Source organism: Carlito syrichta, unplaced genomic scaffold, assembly GCF_000164805.1.
Source record: "Carlito syrichta isolate Samal-C Ts95f unplaced genomic scaffold, Tarsius_syrichta-2.0.1 Scaffold309698, whole genome shotgun sequence".
Lineage (NCBI taxonomy): Eukaryota > Metazoa > Chordata > Mammalia > Primates > Tarsiidae > Carlito > Carlito syrichta.
In genome coordinates, this window is record NW_007253794.1 from 35,686 (window position 1) to 54,813 (window position 19,128).

General features: G+C 37.2%; 3 pseudogenes; all 3 read right to left on the bottom strand.

Moving 5' to 3' along the window:
- Window positions 1–376, bottom strand: part of LOC103269999 — a 22,444-nt pseudogene extending 22,068 nt beyond the window's left edge.
- A 2,426-nt stretch (window positions 377–2,802) lies between these two features.
- Window positions 2,803–3,030, bottom strand: LOC103269995 (annotated as a pseudogene).
- A 5,654-nt stretch (window positions 3,031–8,684) lies between these two features.
- On the bottom strand, window positions 8,685–10,425 carry LOC110596500 (annotated as a pseudogene).
- Between the last annotated feature and the right edge of the window lie 8,703 nt (window positions 10,426–19,128).

Sequence of the window (19,128 nt, forward strand, 5' to 3'; positions counted from 1 at the left end):
GCCCAGCAGGCGTGGCCCGAGGACCAGCGCGCTCACCTGCGGGGCGACCCCGCCCCTTCGCCGAGCCGGGGGCGGCAGAAGCAGGCGAAGGGCGCCGTCGGCACGTGAGCGCGGGAAGCGCGTGCTGCCGACCCCAGGATGCTGCGCTAAGGCCCAAACCACGCAAGACCACGCTTCCCGTGAGGGCGCGCGCTCGCGGGGTTGTTTTTATATGGGGGGAGATTTAGGGAGTCGTGCCTTGTGATGGACAGTCTGTCCTGCTTCCTGGGGCCCGGTCCCGTCGCAGGCCCAGAAGTTGACGCCACACGTGGACCTCAGTCTGGCCCTTGTGGCAGAAAACAGAGCTGCGGAGACGTTTGGGAACAACTGAGGACATTTGCACATGGGACTGATTAGAAATAGGAAGGTAATTGTGGCAACAGTGGCATCATGTAGGCAATTTTGCTTTTTTAGAGATACATATTAAGGTGTGTAGGATTCTATATAAGTTCCTTTAAAAATAACAATTAGAAATGGCAAGTATGTAAACTGTGAAGAATTTCTACCTCTAGAAAACGGGTATTCTTATTTACTATTTTCTACTGTTTTATGTGTTTGAAATTTTTGCAGTATAAAATTTATATGGGAGAAATTTGGACTGTCATTTTACAAGTGCCTTTTAACTCAAAGCTGCCAATATTTTGTGTAGAACTGGTAGATTTCTTCCATAAATGTCTAGCAGAATCCACCAGTGAAACCACTTGGGTCTAGAGTTTTCTTTTAGTAAGGGTTTTAACTACAAATCAATTTCATTAATAGATATAGAACTATATGGATTATTTATTTAAATGAGTTTTGGTAATTTGTGTTTTTCAAGAAATTGGTTCATTTTACCTTAGTTATTAAGTGTGTGGGCGTGAAGTTGCTAATAGTATTTCCTTATCATACTTTTAATGTCTGTAAAAGTTAATAGTGATGTCCTTTCTTTCATTCTCAATATTGCTAATTTGTCTCATCTCTCTTGCTAGTTAGTCTTGCTAGCAGTATGCTAAATTACCTTTTAAAAATTTTATTATTTCTCTATTTCTTTTCTATTTCGTCCCTTCCTTCCTTTTTCTTTTTTAGAGATGAGGTCTTGCTGTGTTGACCAGGCTCGTGTCAAACTTTTGTCCTCAAATGATTCTCCTGCCTTGGCCTCCCGAAGTGCTGGGATTACAGTTGTGAGCCACCATGCCTGGCATTCTGTTTTCAATTTTATAATTTATATTCTCATTTTTCTTATTTTCTTATTTCTGCTTGCTCTGAATTCAACTTGCTTTTCCTTCTCTAGGTTCATAAGATGGAAGCTTTTCTAAAATAAGCATTTAATGCTTCAGTAGCTCCATATACACTGTTGCCTGCATCTCAGACATAGTATGTTCAGTTTTCATTTTCATTATGTTTATAATACTTTAAAATTTTCCATTTGGCTTTCCTCTTTGACTCAAGGGCTTTTATAGAAGCATGGCATTTAAATGAAACATGTTTGGTGATTTTCCACATATGTATTTTTCTTAATTTACAGGTGAGTTCCTTCATGGTATGAGAGAATACTTTGTAGAGTTTGTATTCTTTTAAATTTGTGTGGGCTTGTCTTGTGGCTCAGAATATGATCTTATCATGATGAATGTTCCATGTGTACTTGAGAATAGAGTCTATCCCGTTATGGAATAGAGTGTTCTTCAAAGATCAATTAATTTAAATTTATTGATAGTATAGTGCAGGTTACCTATACCCTAATTGATTTTCTGCCTATTGGTTTCAGCAATTACTGAGAGAATAGTAATCTCCAACTACAAGTGTGGATTTGTCTTTTTCTTCTTTGAGATCATTTTGTGCCACATTGTATGTGAAACTCTTTGGTTAGGTGCACATACATTTAGGATTGTAATGTCTTCTTGGAGATTTAACTTCTTTATCATTATGTAATGCTACTCTTTATCAAGATAATATTCCTTTTTCTGAAGTTGACTTTGAAGTTATTGTATCTATTATAACATTTTGCTTAGTGTTGCATGGCATATCTTTCTCCATTATTTCTATTCAACCTAGCTATGTCTTTATGTTTCAAATGGGTTTTATATAGACAGCACTGGGTCTTACTTTAAAAAAATAAAATGTGACAATGTCTGTCTTTTAATTGATGTGCTTGGAGCATTCACATTTATGTTGATTACTCATATGCTAAGCGTAACTATATAATTTACTAGCTATTTTCTATTAATTCCATTTGTTTTCTTTTTCTCTCTTTTCAAACTTTTCAACTGAGCAATTTTTATTATTCCATTTTATCTTTTATTATTTATACTTTTAAAAATGTTAGTTGTTGCCCTAGGATTTACAATATACATTGAAAAATAATGAGTCTACCATTAAATAATGTTATATTTCTTCATGTGAAGAGTGAGTACCTAATGAAGGGATTTCTGCAATTTCTTCCATCATTTAAGCAACTATTTTCATATATTCTACTTTTACATATACTATAGACATACAACACTGCATTACTAGTTTTCTTTCTTTTTTTTTTTTTCAGGAACTGCTAAAATTTTAGCATTTAATAATTAATACTACAACTGACCAAGGTCCAGGATGTGAAGCTACCATGTTTAAGAAACTGGGAGTCAATCACTCTATAAACTAACTGTATTGTATGTGAAAAGAATGCACACTTTAGAATAGAAAATCTGTCTACACATAGTAGTTAGCTGCAAAAAGCCATTTGGTCTTCTCTTGGCTTGGAAAAATGGTGTTCCAGATTCCAGTATAAATTAGTAGCAATCTTCAACTCTTCTGTGTGGCAGGAATCTTGTTTTCACCCTCCAGGTCTTCCACCCTAGCCTGTGTCTTGAGGTTCACAATGTTTTTCTCCAGATCATCAATGTGACTACTTATGTCATCAATTCTTCCAAATTGGTCAGATGTGGTCTGAAATTTATCTTGCATGTATTGCAGGAATGTATGCACCACTGAGGTGAGATCCTGCACGTTCTTAGGGTCAGTCTCAGCCATCTCCCCGGTTCCCAGCTTGGCGTTAATGTCTCAGACCACTATTTTTCTTAGATAGTAAATTATCTTTAAGAGTAATTGCAAATTAAAATGAAGGAATTTCATTTGACTTTCATCAATTCTATGTCCAGTGTTCTTCATTTCTTTGTATAGATCAAGTTCCTGACCTATATCAAATTCTGTCTCTCTGAAGAACTTCTTTAAAAATTTTTTTTTAAAGTCAGAGCCTCACTTTGTCACACAGGCTGGAGTGCAGTGACATGATCACAGCTCACCGCAGCCTCAACTGGGGGTCAGGCAATCCTTCCTGAGTAGCTGGGACTACTGTACCAGCTACTCAGGAAGGATTTACCATGCCTGGTAAATTTTTTTATTTTTAATTTTTTTTGGTAGAGGCAAGGTCTCACTCTGTTATCCAGGCTGGTCTTGAACATCTGGCTCAAGCAATCCTCCCACCTCAGCCTCCCAAAATTCTGAGATTACAGGTGTGAACCACCATGCCCAGCAGCATTTTTTTGACGTGTATGTCTGCCAGCAGGGAATTCTGTTTTTGACTCAGAGAACATCTTTATTCTTCCTTACTTTTAAAGGATACTGGGTATAGAATTCTGGCAAGCACTCTTAGCATACTAACCACTGGTGACATAAAGTTCACAGTAAAACCTGTCCCCAGGCCTGGATCATCCTGAAACTAAAGATACATATTCCATATCTTGCTCAATGTATCTTTTTGAATCCCACAAGAAAGTGAGGGTCGAATTGGTGTCAAGTGCAATAAAAGAAATGAGGTTCTGTAGCTTAAAGTAACTGAGAACTCAGGGGGGACCACTCACTACATGGGATGTGTTAAGACATTGGTAGATCTAAGGAGATGAGCATATTTGAGGAACAGAGAATGACTGAATAGTGATCACAGTGCTGAGGACCTGTGGGATTGGAATGTACCATAAGACTAATGATATGGAAACAAAGCAGGAGGTATCACACTTCCAGTCTTCAAACTTTACTATAAGACTACAGTAATCAAAATAGTCTGGTATTGGTACAAGAACAGGCACATAGACCAATGGAACAGGATAGAGATTCTGGAAGCAAAGCCTCAGTTTTTCAACCAACTCATCTTTGACAAATCCTCCAACAACAACCACTGGGGAGAGGAGAATCTATTCAGTAAATGGTGCTGGGAAAACTGGCTGACCACATGTAGAAGATTGAAACAGGACCCCTACCTATCACCATACATAAAAATTAACTCTAAATGGATCAGACCTAAATGTAAAATCTCAAACTATAAGAATCTTAGAAAATACAGGAGACACCCTTATGGAAATTGGAACTGACAACCAATTCCTATTCAGAACTCTAAAGGCCGATACCTTAAGAAATAAAAGACAAGTGGAACCTCATCTAACTAACGAGCTCCTGCAAAGCAAAAGAAACCATCAAGAGAGCAGGGAGACAGCCCACAGAATGGGAAAAAATATTTGCCAACTGTATATCTGACAAAGGCCTAACATCTAGGATCTACAAGTAACTCAAACATGCCCAAAGGAAAAAAACAAATAGCCCCTTTAAAAAGTGGGCAAATACATGAATAGACACTTTGCAGAAGAAGATATATGTGCAGCCAACAGACACATGAAAAAGTGCTCAGCCTCACTCATCATCAGAGAAATGCAAATCAAAACCACATTGAGATACCACCTAGCCCCTGTAAGAATGACCATCATTAATAAAACACACAACAAATGCTGGCAAGGATGTAGAAAAGAAGGAATGCTTCTGCACCACTGGTGGGAATGCAAACTAGTGCAACCTCTTTGGAAGACAGTGTGGTGATTTCTGAAAGAACTAGAAATTGACCTTTCATATGACCCAGCAATTCCCCTATTGGGAATATAACTGGAGGAACCAAATCATTCTATAAAAAAGATACTGCACATGTATGTTTGTTACAGCTCTATTCAAAATAGCAAAAACATGGAACCAACCATGTTGCCCATCGAAACTGGACTGGATAGAGAAAACATGGTACATATACACAATAGAATATTATACAGCCACAAAGGAGGACAAATATATGGACTTCGCAGCAACTTGGGTGGATTTGGAATCGATCATACTCCAAATAGGAACAAAGAACAGAGTACCATATGTTCTCATTCATAAGCGGACCTTGAACAATTATACTACTATAAGAAAGCATTTGGCAGTAATAGGAAACTGTCAGGTGGGGGGTGGGATTGGCAGTTGAAGGAAACTGCTAGGGGAGGGAGGGGCATACCTCATCAACAAGGTTACCTTCATAAGGATCTGATGATATTTCAGTCTCAGATAAATGAGGTCTATGATGGTCAGAGATTCAGGTGAGTGGTTAGAAAGGAGTATTTGGAGATCAGGGATATGTGATTCATGAGAGGCATCATTCAGGAATTCCCACCATTAGTCACTGTGAAACACTGGGGGATTCTGAGGATTGGTGGTTGTAGCTTGTGATCAAAAGTAAGTAGTAGCCTTTAAAATTCATTGTACAGTGAGGGGACGGACAGTTGTTACTGTGTCAGGAGATAGTAATTCAGAACCCATTAAGATGAATAACTGGTTACATAAAGAAGAGTGACTGGAAAACAGAAAATGTAACTTCCAGTTATACCTCAGGGTGATCTCTAGCACAGACATACCCTACAAAAATTAAAACAAAGGGAGATAATCTGAATTCCAGAGTTAACATATTGTAAGATACAAATGTCTAATTTGCAACCAAAAGGTCAGAAGGCAAAAAAGAAACAGGAAAGTATAGTCCATTCAAAGGGGAAAATAAAACAAAAACAACAGAAACTTGTCTTTGAGAAATACCAGGTAGTGGATTTATTAGAGAAAGACAGCTGTCTTAAAGATGTTCCAAGAGCTAAAATAAGATGTGGACAAAGTCAAGAAAAGAATGTATGAACAAAATATATGGGTCAATGAAGAGACAGAAAACAAAAAGGAAACAAACAAACAAACAACAATGAACCAGAGAAGTCTAATAACTTAAATGACAAATTCACTGGAATAGTTCAAAAGCATATTTGAACAAGCAGAAGAAATAACCAGCGAAACAAATAGAACAATGAAATGACCAAGTCTAAGGTACAGAAAGAAAAAAGACTGAGTCTCTTTAATGAACACAGAACTTTATTTTGGTCTTTGATTACATTCATGAGTCACCACACCTGACCCTTTTTTGTTTTCTATCTTTAACATTTTTGCATATCTCAAAGTACAATTAATTTATATTTGCTAGCAGAAATGTACTTTTAGCTATGTTGTTTAGATCTAAAAATTTATCTTGAATAAGTCTCAGTTATGGTGTAAAGATCAAGGTGCATTAAAAATATCTGAATATCCAGTTATTTTAGCACTATATTTGAAAATCATCATCCTTTTTTCATCAGATTTCCCTGAAACATTGTGTCAAAAAAATCAATTAATGACACTCAGCTACAGCTCAGAGAAGTAGAGAGCAGGAGGGGGCACTGATTCTATCCATAAAACACAAAATGAACTGAGAAGACTTTAATGATTTTTCTTGGTTGCATCAGATATCTGAGGTCACAGAGCAACAAACTAACTGAAACTCTGGAAAACTGCTTGGCTTCAGAGTGAAATAAAAATCCAAGTGGTCATTTAACGGAGACAGAGAATGCCAAACACCACATAATATTACTCTAATGGAAAAGCTACATAACATGTGAAATCAGATAGGTAATTCTGACAGAGATGGAAACTATAATAAAATTTAAATCCTGTGAGTGAAAAACAGTACCGTAAATGAAGAATGCCTTCCAAAGAACCATAGTATACTCAACGCTGCCAAGGAATCAGTGACGTTGAAGATACATACGTCTGCAAGAGTATTTGTGTGTGAAATGTACTGGTGACCTTGAGATAATACATAAGTGTAGAGAAAATACTGTTTGGCTTCTTTGAAAAGAGATCGTTTGTAACAATAGCCTTTTCTCCATACTAGCCAGAAGGCAGCAGGGAAGGTAGTATGGCACTCTGAACTTTTAGGTATTTTTTTGTAGCAGATTTATTTATTATTAATATACATGTGGCAAATTGTAGCTGATGTCAGACTAGTTACTAAAAAAGGGGTACATATCCTATTACAATGATGTTGAGTTTCAATACACATCATACAGAACAAATACCGCTAAGTGTCATTCACCCATTTGTATCCACATAGGCAAACAACTTCAAAAACATTCACATACTTTCAATGCTGCTGTCCAGTTTATGCAATTTACTTCTTGTTCTTTTAAAGCTTTTTATCTTAGTGTCTATTAATCAATATTGTCATATGTCATTTAATATTTTGAAATGACATGAAACAATAGTTCTGATATAAGAATACCTAGCTAAAGGCTGTTACTTACCTTTCTCAAGTGGACAGGTTTTCCCCTTGTATAAAACTCTGATAATAAAGTGTGATAATTTGTTGAAAACTTTCACACATTTAAAAGTCAATTATCAGATATTTATTGAGTTTTTTTTCGGTGAAGAATTTACTACATGTGTTAAAATGTTTGATTTCTTTCCCTTATATTACCTGACCGATGAGGAATAAAAGCTATGGTCATTCAGGATGTTGCCAGAGGTTTCTCCTGTGTGACTTTTCTGATGTACACTGAGTTCAGATGTTTTCAAAAACCATATCCATAGGTTTTATTGTGTGAGGGTTCATGAGTTTATGTCATTATCAAGTATACCCAAGTGAAGTTCTGCAAGAAGTTGATTTCCCTGCTGCAAAATGTCCAACTGTGTACATGGAGAATACTTCATTCCACAGGGTCATTCTTTGACCTCTATTCCTGTCAGCTTGTCCTCTTCCTTTGTCAGTGTCTGAGACCCAAGGTTTCCTTCCATTCCATTCTGATGAAGGACAGAAGACAATACTGAGAATTTGAGTGATGTATGTAATGAGACTTGTCTGTCACTGGCCTCCAGATTCCACTAACTAGAGGTTAACAACATGACCCCATTTAGTTGACAGAGTGGTTGAGAAATTTAGGCTGTTTGTGAAATAAGGGAGAAGGGAAAATGATTATTGGTGAACTGTTTCATAGTCTTATGACACACAGGGATTGCCTCTAAGTTAAACTGAGGGCTGACTTAGTGTAGAAGGATTTCCCACATCCACCACCTTCATTTCTTGTCTGTTTTGATGTAGTATGAAGTCTCTCTACCCTCTATGTATTTTCTGCTATACTGAGAAAGTTGGTCACACATTTATTACATTCTAGGTTTTCTCATTATGTGATCTCTCTGATGATGGATGAGTTTTGAATGCTGACACATTTTCACGTTTTTATTATTCTCAGAACTTTTCTGAAGCTCTAAGTTCACAGAGCATTTCCCACATTCATTATCTTTATAGAGTTTATTTGCTGGGTGAGTTCTCTGACACCCATAAGGACTGCACTCTGGCTGAAAGACTGTCCATATACAATGTATTTCAAGATTTTCTCTCCTGAGTAGGTCCTTTGATGTCTGAAGAATGTTGAAGTTATGCAGAGGAAAGCCCCAATGTTCACTACATTCATAGTTCTCTCCTATGTGTTCTTTCACATGTTGTGAGGTTTGATTTCCAGTTCCAGGTTTTCTCACATTCTTTATTCACCTGGGTGAGCTTTCTGATGTTCTCTGAGGCTTGATTTCTGACTGAAAGTTTTCCCACATTTATAGAGTTTCTTGGAGACCCTGTATGAGTTTTCTGGTGTACTCTGAGGTTTGATTTCTGAGTGAAATCTTCCCTACACTGATTACAATTATAGGGTTTCCCCCCTGTGTGAGTTTGCTGATGTTTTATTAGGAGTGTCTTCTCACTGAAGTCTTTTCCACATTCATTACATTCATAGGGCTCCCTGGTGTGAGTTTTCTGATGCCCTCGGGGATTTGATTTCTGTCTGAAACTTTTTCCACACTCATCACATTTATAAGGTTTCTCCCCGGTATGAGTTCTGTGATGAACTCTGAGGTTTGACTTCTGACTGAAAGCTTCTCCATAATGATTACATTTATAGGGTTTTCCCCCTGTGTGAATTCTATGGTGTCCTCTGAGTTGTGATTTCTGACCAAAAGCTTTTCCACACTGATTAAATTTGTAGGGCTTCTCCCCTGTATGTGTTCTATGATGTTTTCTTAGGCCTGACTTCAGTTTGAAAGCTTTCCCACATTCATCACACTTATATGGTCTTTCACCCATGTGAGTTCTCTGATGATTTCTTAGGCCTGATATATGACTGAAAGATTTCTCACATTCATTACATTCAAAGGATTTCTCCCCTGTGTGGGTTGTCTGATGTATTCTTAGGCCTGACTTTGCACTGAAAGCTTTCTGTCATCCATCACATTTATATGGTTTCTCTCCTGTGTGAGTTCTCTGATGTTTTCTTAGGTGTGACTTCTCACTGAAAGCTTTCCCACATTTATGACATTCATAGGATTTCTCCTTGGTATGCCTTTTCTGAGGCTGAATCAAATGTGAGTTCATAGAGCAGGATTTTCCACACTCATTACACTCATGGGGTTTCACCCTTATGTGAGTTCTCTGATGTATGCTGAAAGTTGACTGGTAGCTAAATGTCTCTGTACATGTGTTATGATCAGAAGATTTATTTGTTGCATGAGTTCTATGATGCACTGGGAGGGCTGAATTGTGGCTGAAAGGTTTTCCATATTCTAAGGGTTTCACTCCTATATGAATTCTCTGATGTTCCCTAATGTGTGATTTTTGGCTGAAAGATTTCCCTCCTGTGTCAGGTTTTTGAGTGATCCTACTGAAACAATTTTAATTTTAATTAAAATCATAGTGACTCCGCTTCTCTGGATGAATGTTCTGAAACACAATAAAGGGTGATTTACCACACCAGTTTTCCCCAAATTTATTGAGTTTATAATATTTTACTTTCGGGTGGGCACTCTTAGATATGAGGGCAGCCTTTTGATGGAAAGCTTTTCTACTTTCATTACATTCAAAATCTTGTCCCAAAGTCTGAACTATCTGGTGTTGAATAACTTCCTCCTTATGACTGAGTGCTTTCACATTTTAGTGTAAACAAAATATTTCTCTCAAGTTTTAGTTCTGTCATTCATATTGAGGAGCCATTTTTCACATACATTGCACTCATGAACCTTTTCTTTTGAAAGCTGGCAATGTGGTGCCAATGGACTGTGACCCATGTAAGCAGTGTCACATTCACAGGGTATCATTCTTGCAGGAAAAATGTTTATGTCCAGATTATACAATTTTCCTGAACTTTCTTGCTCTGTTGTCAATGATTTACTGGTGAATAAAACTTGCCACAAATGTTTGCCTTGGTTTTCTGGGCTCTTCTCTGAGATGTCATCAGGTTGGGAGACTTCTAAAAATGATAAAATTAAAAATATTTATGATATTTAAAACACTTCTCATGGAATGGAACTTATATACATACATATGCCTAATTACATATTTGATTTCTCGGTTTCAGGCTCAGTTTGCCAACAATAAAGTAATTTCACATGCATGATCCTTTTATTCCTTTTTTAAAATTTGTTTTTGTAGTGGAGAGAGTGGAAAATAGAAATGAATATATATATGTATTTGGCATCTTAAATACAATTTCCAAAGCCAAAAAGAGAAAAGTATATAAAGGAAAAGAACTGAGAATGGCATATATTTAAAACAGCTGGATACTAGAAAAGGAAAATCAGAGATTGGGATGAATTTAAAAGATGAAACAAACTAAGTAGATAACAATAAGAACAAAATTAGTGGTTTTATTTGAGATAGAATTTACAATAGGGAGTAACACTAGTCTAGATTCTTACTCAGTCAAATACAGATTACAACGATAGGGTAATCATTAGCCTACATGATTGCAATTGAAGCTTTGTTTACAATCTACACATCAATACTAACATAAATTTATAATGGCCCAATTTCTTCATGTCGAAAGGAAGAGTCCTGTAGGCTACTTTTTAATTCTCCTTCTAGTATCATCATAGGAACACAAATATCTAAGTGGAAGTGTAAAAGTGATGGCAGTTGAAGCCTTTTCCCCACCTAGATTGAATTTACTGCTCTACCCTGACTCTGGTGACTGGTTTGTTATATCAGGATTGTTCAGCAGTGACTCTCTCTACGTCATTGAATCTTAACTTTTCTTATTTCAATTTGTTTGCTCATTTCCCCCAAATCAGGCTTGTCTTTGTCCAATTCTTAATTCTGCTTTCTATCTGCTTTTTAACATTGCTAGTTTGTACTGACTGTGAGAACCTTAAGGATCATATGTTTCAACCAGGTTGTAAAACTGTACAAGTATCCCTTACTTTTATTTATCACAATGTTCTTGTGTACATTTGAATGCTGTAGCCCTGCTGCTGCCACTATTCAATGGCAAAAATGTCAGGCCTATGCTAAAAATATTCCAAGGCTTTTCATACACTGCCCTAGGTTACCCACAGATAAAAGATTTAAGATAAATAATTCAGGAAAATAAAGTTTTACATTAACTGCATGCTCACCACATATTCTCATTCCCATTCTACCAAGTTACAGTATTTTCTGCTCTAGTCTTGACAGGATATCAGTCCCACAAAATAGTTAATTTCTAACATACATCTTATTTTTACATTCTTTCCTCAAATCACTCTCCATTCCAGTCTTAGAACTATGAACACTCAAGATGCCCTTCAGGCAATGCAAAACTATTTTCTAAACCACATGCACACAAAAGCTTCTTATATCTTCCCACAAATTTAGGGAACATTTATTTAAGATCTGAAAGTAGTTACTGTTTGTAGTATTCATTTTAACAAGGTATATGTGGTGGATACTCATATATCTGACACATAATCTTTAAGCAAATTACTGTCACTGCCATCTTAAAACTGATGGCAAGTGTATACTTAAAAGGGCATTTTCTCTTTCTTGGTTTTATGAAAAATTATGGTTCCCCTTGTAATCAACAATACCTTGTAGGATACAAAATATATCTTATGCAACTTTCTTCTCCTTTCCAAAATACAACCCTCTCATTCTGATATACTTTGCATCTCTGTAATATAAATTGAGTCAGTGGCCCTTAAAAATTACCCAGAGAGTTATTTCATAATAAGGGCTCAGACCCAATGCCAACTTATACCTAATTAGTCAAAAGTCCTACAGATTTGACTTGGGCATTTATATTTAGGGATAGTAGTTTTGTTTTGGGTTTTTTTTTTCAGTTGGGGTCTCACTCTATTGCCCATGCTGGAATGCATTGAAACAGTCATGGCAAACTGCAGCCTCAGCCTCCTGGGTTCAGGGTTTAGCTGGGACTAAAGTTGTACACCACCATGCCTGGCTAACTTTTAACACTTTTTTTGGTAGAGACGAGGTCTCACTATGTTGCCTAGGCTGGTGTCAAGCTCCTGAGTTCAAGCAATTCTCCCACCTTGGCATCCCAAAGTACTGGAATTAAAAGTGTGAGCTACTACATCCAGCCAGGTACAGTGTTTTTTGAATGAATCTCTATGAAGTACCTCTCCTGACTGGTTCTAGAGTTAATACACAATGTTATTAAAAAAACACTTATATGTTACATTCCATGGACTTATATGGAAAAGTACTCAGAGACTATTGTTTTGGCTGGTTGACAATCCAGGTGGCAAATGGAGCTCATTCTATAACTTGTATGCTCTCTGGTACCGTCTCATTCTTTTGACACATCTATCAGGTGGGTTGTGTGTTTACAAAAGAGATAAAGTATAGGCTAAAATATTCAAAGATTATACTATAGAATTAGGAATTTGAGCCAAAATTTAAAATAAGTAATAGTGCTTCCTCTTTTTTTTAGTTGGGGTTAGCTATTTTATTATTTTTATTCCAACAACCACTTTTTGGCTTTAGAATTTATGCCATTATTTTTTTTACCTTTAGTATACAATTTGTTTTGCTTAGTTTTCTTTGAATATTTTCTTGCTTAAAAAAAAAAAAACATATAAGACTAAAAATTTTCTTCTAAGTACTGCTTTACCTATATAGCCCAAAGGTTCTAATTGTATGGTTTTCACTTTTAAAATTTTCTGGATATTGGAAAATTTTTATTATGATTTAATATGTTTTTAAAGATATATATTTACTATTAATTTCAAGATAGATTTTACTTTTCATATTGTTTGTAATTTAGTTTTATTGAATGATAATGTCTCTACTTGTGAAATTTATTGACATTTGCCTAAAATACTTTTACATTTTGTCAGTATTCCAAGGTAATGTATTTATTTATTTTTTGAGTTGGATTCTCACCCTGTCACCCAGACTGGAGTGCAGTGGCTGCTCCCGGCCACCGCAGCCTTGACCTGCTGGGCTCTGGCGATCCTTCCACCTCAGCCTTCCAAGTAGCCGGAATTACGGGCATGTGCTACCATGCCTGACTGATTTTTTGATTTATTGTAGAGATGAGGTCTCGCTGCCCAGGTGGGTCTCGAACCCGCAGGCTCAGGCAGTCCACTCACCTCAGCCTCCCAAAGGCACGAGATTACAGGCTGAGCCACCAAGCCAGGCTCCAAGGTAATTTTTAAAGAAAGTTTAGTTTTGTTTTCAGATAGAGTTGTGAAAGATACATGATATTCATTTTACAAAACGCACTATTTATAACTTGAGAGCAGGGGTTAGTAAACTTTCTGTAAAGGCCAGAAGGTAAATGTTTTAGGCTGTTCTCATGATGTGGGTCTCTACTGCAAGTCCTCAACTCTGTCTTGTAGCATGAACACGTGAATTAATGGATATGATTGTGTTCCAGTAACTCTTTCCTTATCAAAACAGGCAGCAGGTAGAATTTGACCCGAGGGCTGTAGTTTGCTGAGTACTATTCTAAGTCTCACTTGCTGACCACTGGCTCTGGTATAAAATCACACAGGGAAATTAAAATTTACTCTATTGTTTCTATTTTCTCCTTAGAACACTTGCAGGTTTTTTTGTTTTATGAAAGTTGATGATAATTTGGTGCATATATTCAACACTTATAAATATTTTAAATTTGTCTACTTTTAAAATGTCATTTTAAAATTGTCTACTTCAGCATTAAAAATATCCCTTTTCTCATCTATTTATTCACCCAAATTGAACCTTAAGTATTAGTTAGATAATTAAACACTAATTTATTTTTTATTTATTGCCTTAGTAACCTATAACTGTATTTTGAATTTCCCAAGTTAGTTTTCAAATACAACTCTTTGATAACATCTGATAGCATTTTCTTCTTCTTCTTCTTCTTTTTTTTTAGTTGGGATCTCACTTTGTCGTTCAGGCTAGAGTGTAATGGTACTCCAACGGGAGGACTGTGGTTGAGTCTGTGCCACTCCTGAGGCACACAGGCTAGCCCCTAGGCACCCCTGCACTCCCCCAGCCAAGATCTTTTCAGGCAGCCCCGCCCCCTCAGCAGCCCAACCCCTGTCCTAGCCAGTCACCCCCAGTGATGGTGACTTTGGGGAGGTGACTCCCGGGGTACCCCTCCAAACTTGGCCCTCGCCTCCTGCCCCAATCCGGGGTTCCCTAGGCTCCCATCTCCAAGAAATGGGTCCTGGCCCTGTGATCCCCAACTCATGGCAAAGTGGCCACCGGGGGTCGGGGGTTGATGGGATTGAGTGGACAGTGGATACCTCACACTCCCCCTCAGGACTGATTACTGCCGCCAGCATGACCTTTGATCTTATGACTCAGTCTCCTGGATTTTCTCACCCCCTTTCTGGGTTCTCTGGTTGTGGCACCTCCTCCCTACACCTGTGCTGTGCAGCATTGACAGATAGAACAGAAACAACCTCAATGTCTAGTTTTTAGGGTTTCTTGAGTTGTCTCACTCTGGAACCACAGACGCAAGCCACCACACCCCGCTGCTTTTTTTGATGTATTGTAGAGATGAGGTCCCACCAAGTTGCCCAGGCTTGTATTGAAACCCTGGGCTCAGGCAATCTTCTTGCCTCTGCCTCCCAACATACTGGGATTACAGGTGCGAGCCTCCACACCTATTTTTTTCTTTAAAAAAAACCAAACAGCTTTATTGACATATAACATGCAAAAAACTGCACACAAAGCGTAAAATGTAATGTTTTGACATGTATACACACTGAAACCATTAACTCCATTGTGATCAGAGAATATATTATGTATGACTTAAATCTTTTTAAATGTATGTAGATATTTTGTGGCCTAGAATGTGTTCTATCTTGGTAAATATTCACCTTCCAGTTTTCTTTTGATTAGTGTTAGCATGGTATAGTTTTTCATCCTTTTAACCTATTTGTATTTTTTTTTTGAGTCAATCTTTCACTCTGTCACCCAGGTTTGTGTGCAGTTGCATGATGACAGCTCACCACAGCTCAGATTACGGGGATCAGGAGATACTTCTTCCTCAGCCTCCCAAGTAGCTGGGGCTACAGGTGCATGCCATCACACCCAAATACATTAAAAAAAAATTTTTTTTTGTAGAGATGAGGACTTACGATGCTGCCCAAGCTGGTCTCAAAAATCTAGACTCAAGGCATTCTCCTGCCTTGACCTCCCAAGGTGATGGGATTACAGGTGTGAATCACCATGCCCAGTCCTATTTGTATCTTTATACTTAAAATAAATTATTTTTAGGTGGCACATTGCTTTTTATTTAATCTGACAAATTCTGCCTATGTATTGGAATGGTTAAATCATTTATATTTAGTATAATTATTTATATGGCTAGGCTTAAGCCTCTCAAGTTGATATTTGTTTTTTATTTGTTCTATTTGCTTAATTTATCCCTCTTCTTTTTATACCTTCTTTTGGTTTAATTTAAAAAATGTGTAATTCAGTTTTTATCTTTGCAATTACTTTATTAGTTTATTTTAGGACTTATACTTTATATGTTTATCTGATCAAAATATACCTTCAGTTGCTATTATACACACACAGTATAAGAACTTTACAATATAACACTTATTCAACAACACATTCCTGTCAAGAATATGCTGACTTTTGTGTAACTGTTACTATATATTTCACCTCTATGTGTGCTATAAATCCCACAATACATTGTTATATCTTTAACTTAAACAATCAATTATCTTGTCTTTTTTTTTTAAGTTGGAGTCTTACTCCATTGCCCAGGCTGGAATGTAGTGGCACACTCATGGCCACCCCAGTGTTGACTATCTGGGTGCCGGTGATCCTTCCACCTCATCCTTCCAAGTAACCAGAACTGCAGGCATGCACTACCATGCCCAGCTAATTTTTGCTTTATTGTAGAGACAAGGTCTCTCCAAGTTTCCCTGGCTGGTCTCGAACCCACGGGCTCAGGCAGTTCACATACCTTGGCCTCCCAAGTTACTGGGATTACATGCTGAGCCACTGAGCCTGGCCAAAAATCAATTATCTTTAAAGAGACTTTAATAATAAAATAATCTTTACGTTTACCCACATACCATTTCTGGTGCTCTTGTTTTTTTATATAGATCCAAATTTTCATGTGATTTTATTTGAGCTTAAAAGACATCCTTTAACATTTGTTGTAATGCATAAATTATTTAATATATATTCTGGTGATGAATTCTTTTAGCTGTTGTGTATCTAAAAAGTATTTTGCTTTACTTTTTGAAAAAAAATTTTTGCTAGGTCTTTAATTCTAAGTTGACAGTTTATTTTTTTGAGTATTTTGAGATTATTTTCCCATTGTTTTCTAGTTTGTATTATTTCCAACAAGAAATCTACTGTCATTCTTTTTTTTTGCATTTGAATCTCAGTCCATCAACCAAACTGGAGTGTAGTGGCACACTCATGGCCACCCCAGCATCAACCTGCTGGACTCAGGCAATCCTTTGCCCTCAGTCTTTTTTTTTTTCCTAATATATATATTTTTTATTTTAAAATTGTAGGGTACAGTTAAGGGTTAGGTGTACAAATATGCATTATGTAGGTACCTTTATTTATGAGGTGTGCCCCCACATCCCAGATAGATATTGACTACCATAATCCCACCTCCCTTCCCTTCCCTGCCCCCCTATAGTTTCTCACCACTGTCAATCTTTTTCTTATAGTATTACGATAGTTGTTCAAGGTCAACTTATGAGTGAGAACATGTGATACTCAGATCTTTGTTTCTGTGAGAGATCACTCAGTATTATAAACTCTAATTCCATCCAGGTTGCTGTGAAATTCATGATTTTGTTCTTTTTTATGACTGTGTAATATTCCATTGTGTATTTGTACCACATTTGTTTAATCCAGTCCTCTTTTGATGGACACCATGGTTGGTTCCAGGTTCTTGCTATTGTGAACAATGCTGAGATAAACATTCGTGTACAGGTATCTTTTTGATAGAGTGATTTGAGTTCTTCAGGGTATATTCCCAGTAGGGGGATTGCAGGGTCATATGGGAGGTCGATTTTTAGAGCTTTTAGGATTCGCCACACTGATTTCCACAGAGGGTACACTAGTTTATACTTCCATCAACAGTGTGGAAGTATTCCCTTTTCACCACATCCTCTCCAGCATCTGTTATTTTTTGAGTTATTGATAATGGCCATTCTGACTAGAGTTAGGTGTTATCTTAGTGTAGTTTTAATTTGCATTTCCTTGATGACTAGTGAGGTTGAACATTTCTTCATGTATCTGTTGGCCGCTCGTATGTCTTCTTTTGAGAAGTGTCTGTTCATGTCTTTTGCCCACTTTGTAATGGGGTTGTTTGTTTTTATCTTTTCAGCATGTTTTGAGTTCTTTGTAGATTCTAGATGTTAGGCCTTTGTCAGACATGGAGTTGGCAAATACTTCCTCCCAGTCTGTAGGCTGTCTTCCTGCTCTCTTGATTGTTTCTTTGGCTTTGCAGAAGCTTTTCAGTTTGATGAGGTCCCACTTGTCTATCTTATCTCTTATGGCCCATGCATTTTGGTTTTTGTTCAGGTATTGGATGCCAGTTCCAACTTCCATAAGGGTGTGTCCTGCATTTTCTAAAGTTCTTATGGTTTAAGGTTTTACATTAGGTCTCTGATCCATTTAGAGTTAATTTTTGTGTGAGGGGATAGTTAGGGGTTTTGTTTGCATCTTCTGCATGTGGTCAGCCAGTTTTCCCAGCACCATTTACTGAATAGATTGTCCTCTACCCCGTGGTGGGTGGTGGAGGCTTTGTTGAAGTTGAGTGGTGGAGAAATTGAGGTTTTGCTTCTGGAATCTCAATTCTATTCCATTGGTCTATATGCCTATTCTTGTACCAATACCAAGCTGTTTTGATTATTGTAGCTTTATAGTAAAGTTTGAAGTCTGGTAATGTGATACCTCCTGCTTTGTTCTTTTTGCTGAGGATTGTTCTGGCTATTCTTGTTCATCTGTGTTTCCATATGAATTCCTGTATTGTTTTTTCTAGCTCTGAGAAGAATGTTGCTGGTAATTTGATGGGTATTGCATTAAATCTGTAGATTGCCTTAGGTAAGATGGACATCTTCACAATGTTGATTCTTCCAATCCATGAGCATGGGATATTTTTCCACTTGTTTGTGTCATGTTTGATTTCTTTGAGCAGTGTTTTGTAGTTTTCATTGTAGAGGTCTTTCATGTCTCTGGTTAGGAAGATGCCAAGGTATTTCATTTTTTTGTGTGGCTATTGTCAATGGGATTGTGCTTTTTATTTGGGTTTCTGTTTACTATTGGTGTAAAGAAATTCGATTGTTTTTTGCACATTTATTTTATACCCTGAGACTTGACCACAGTCCATTATCAGTGCAAGGAGACTTTTGACAGATTCTCTTGGGTTTTCAAGGTACACAATCATGTCATTGGAAAAGAGAGATACCTTGACTTCCTCTTTTCCTATTTGGATACCCTTGATCACCTTCTCTTTTCTGATTGCTCTAGCCAGGATTTCCAATACTATATTGAACAGGAGGGGTGAGAGTGGGCATCCTTGTCTTGTTCCAGTTTTCAGGGGAAATGGTTCCAATTTTTGTCTGTTTAGGAGTATGCTAGCTGTGGATTTCTCGTAGATGGCTTTTACTATTTTGAGGTATGTTCCATGTATGCCTAGATGTTCAAGGATTTTCATCAAGAAGTGGTGCTGGATTTTATCAAAA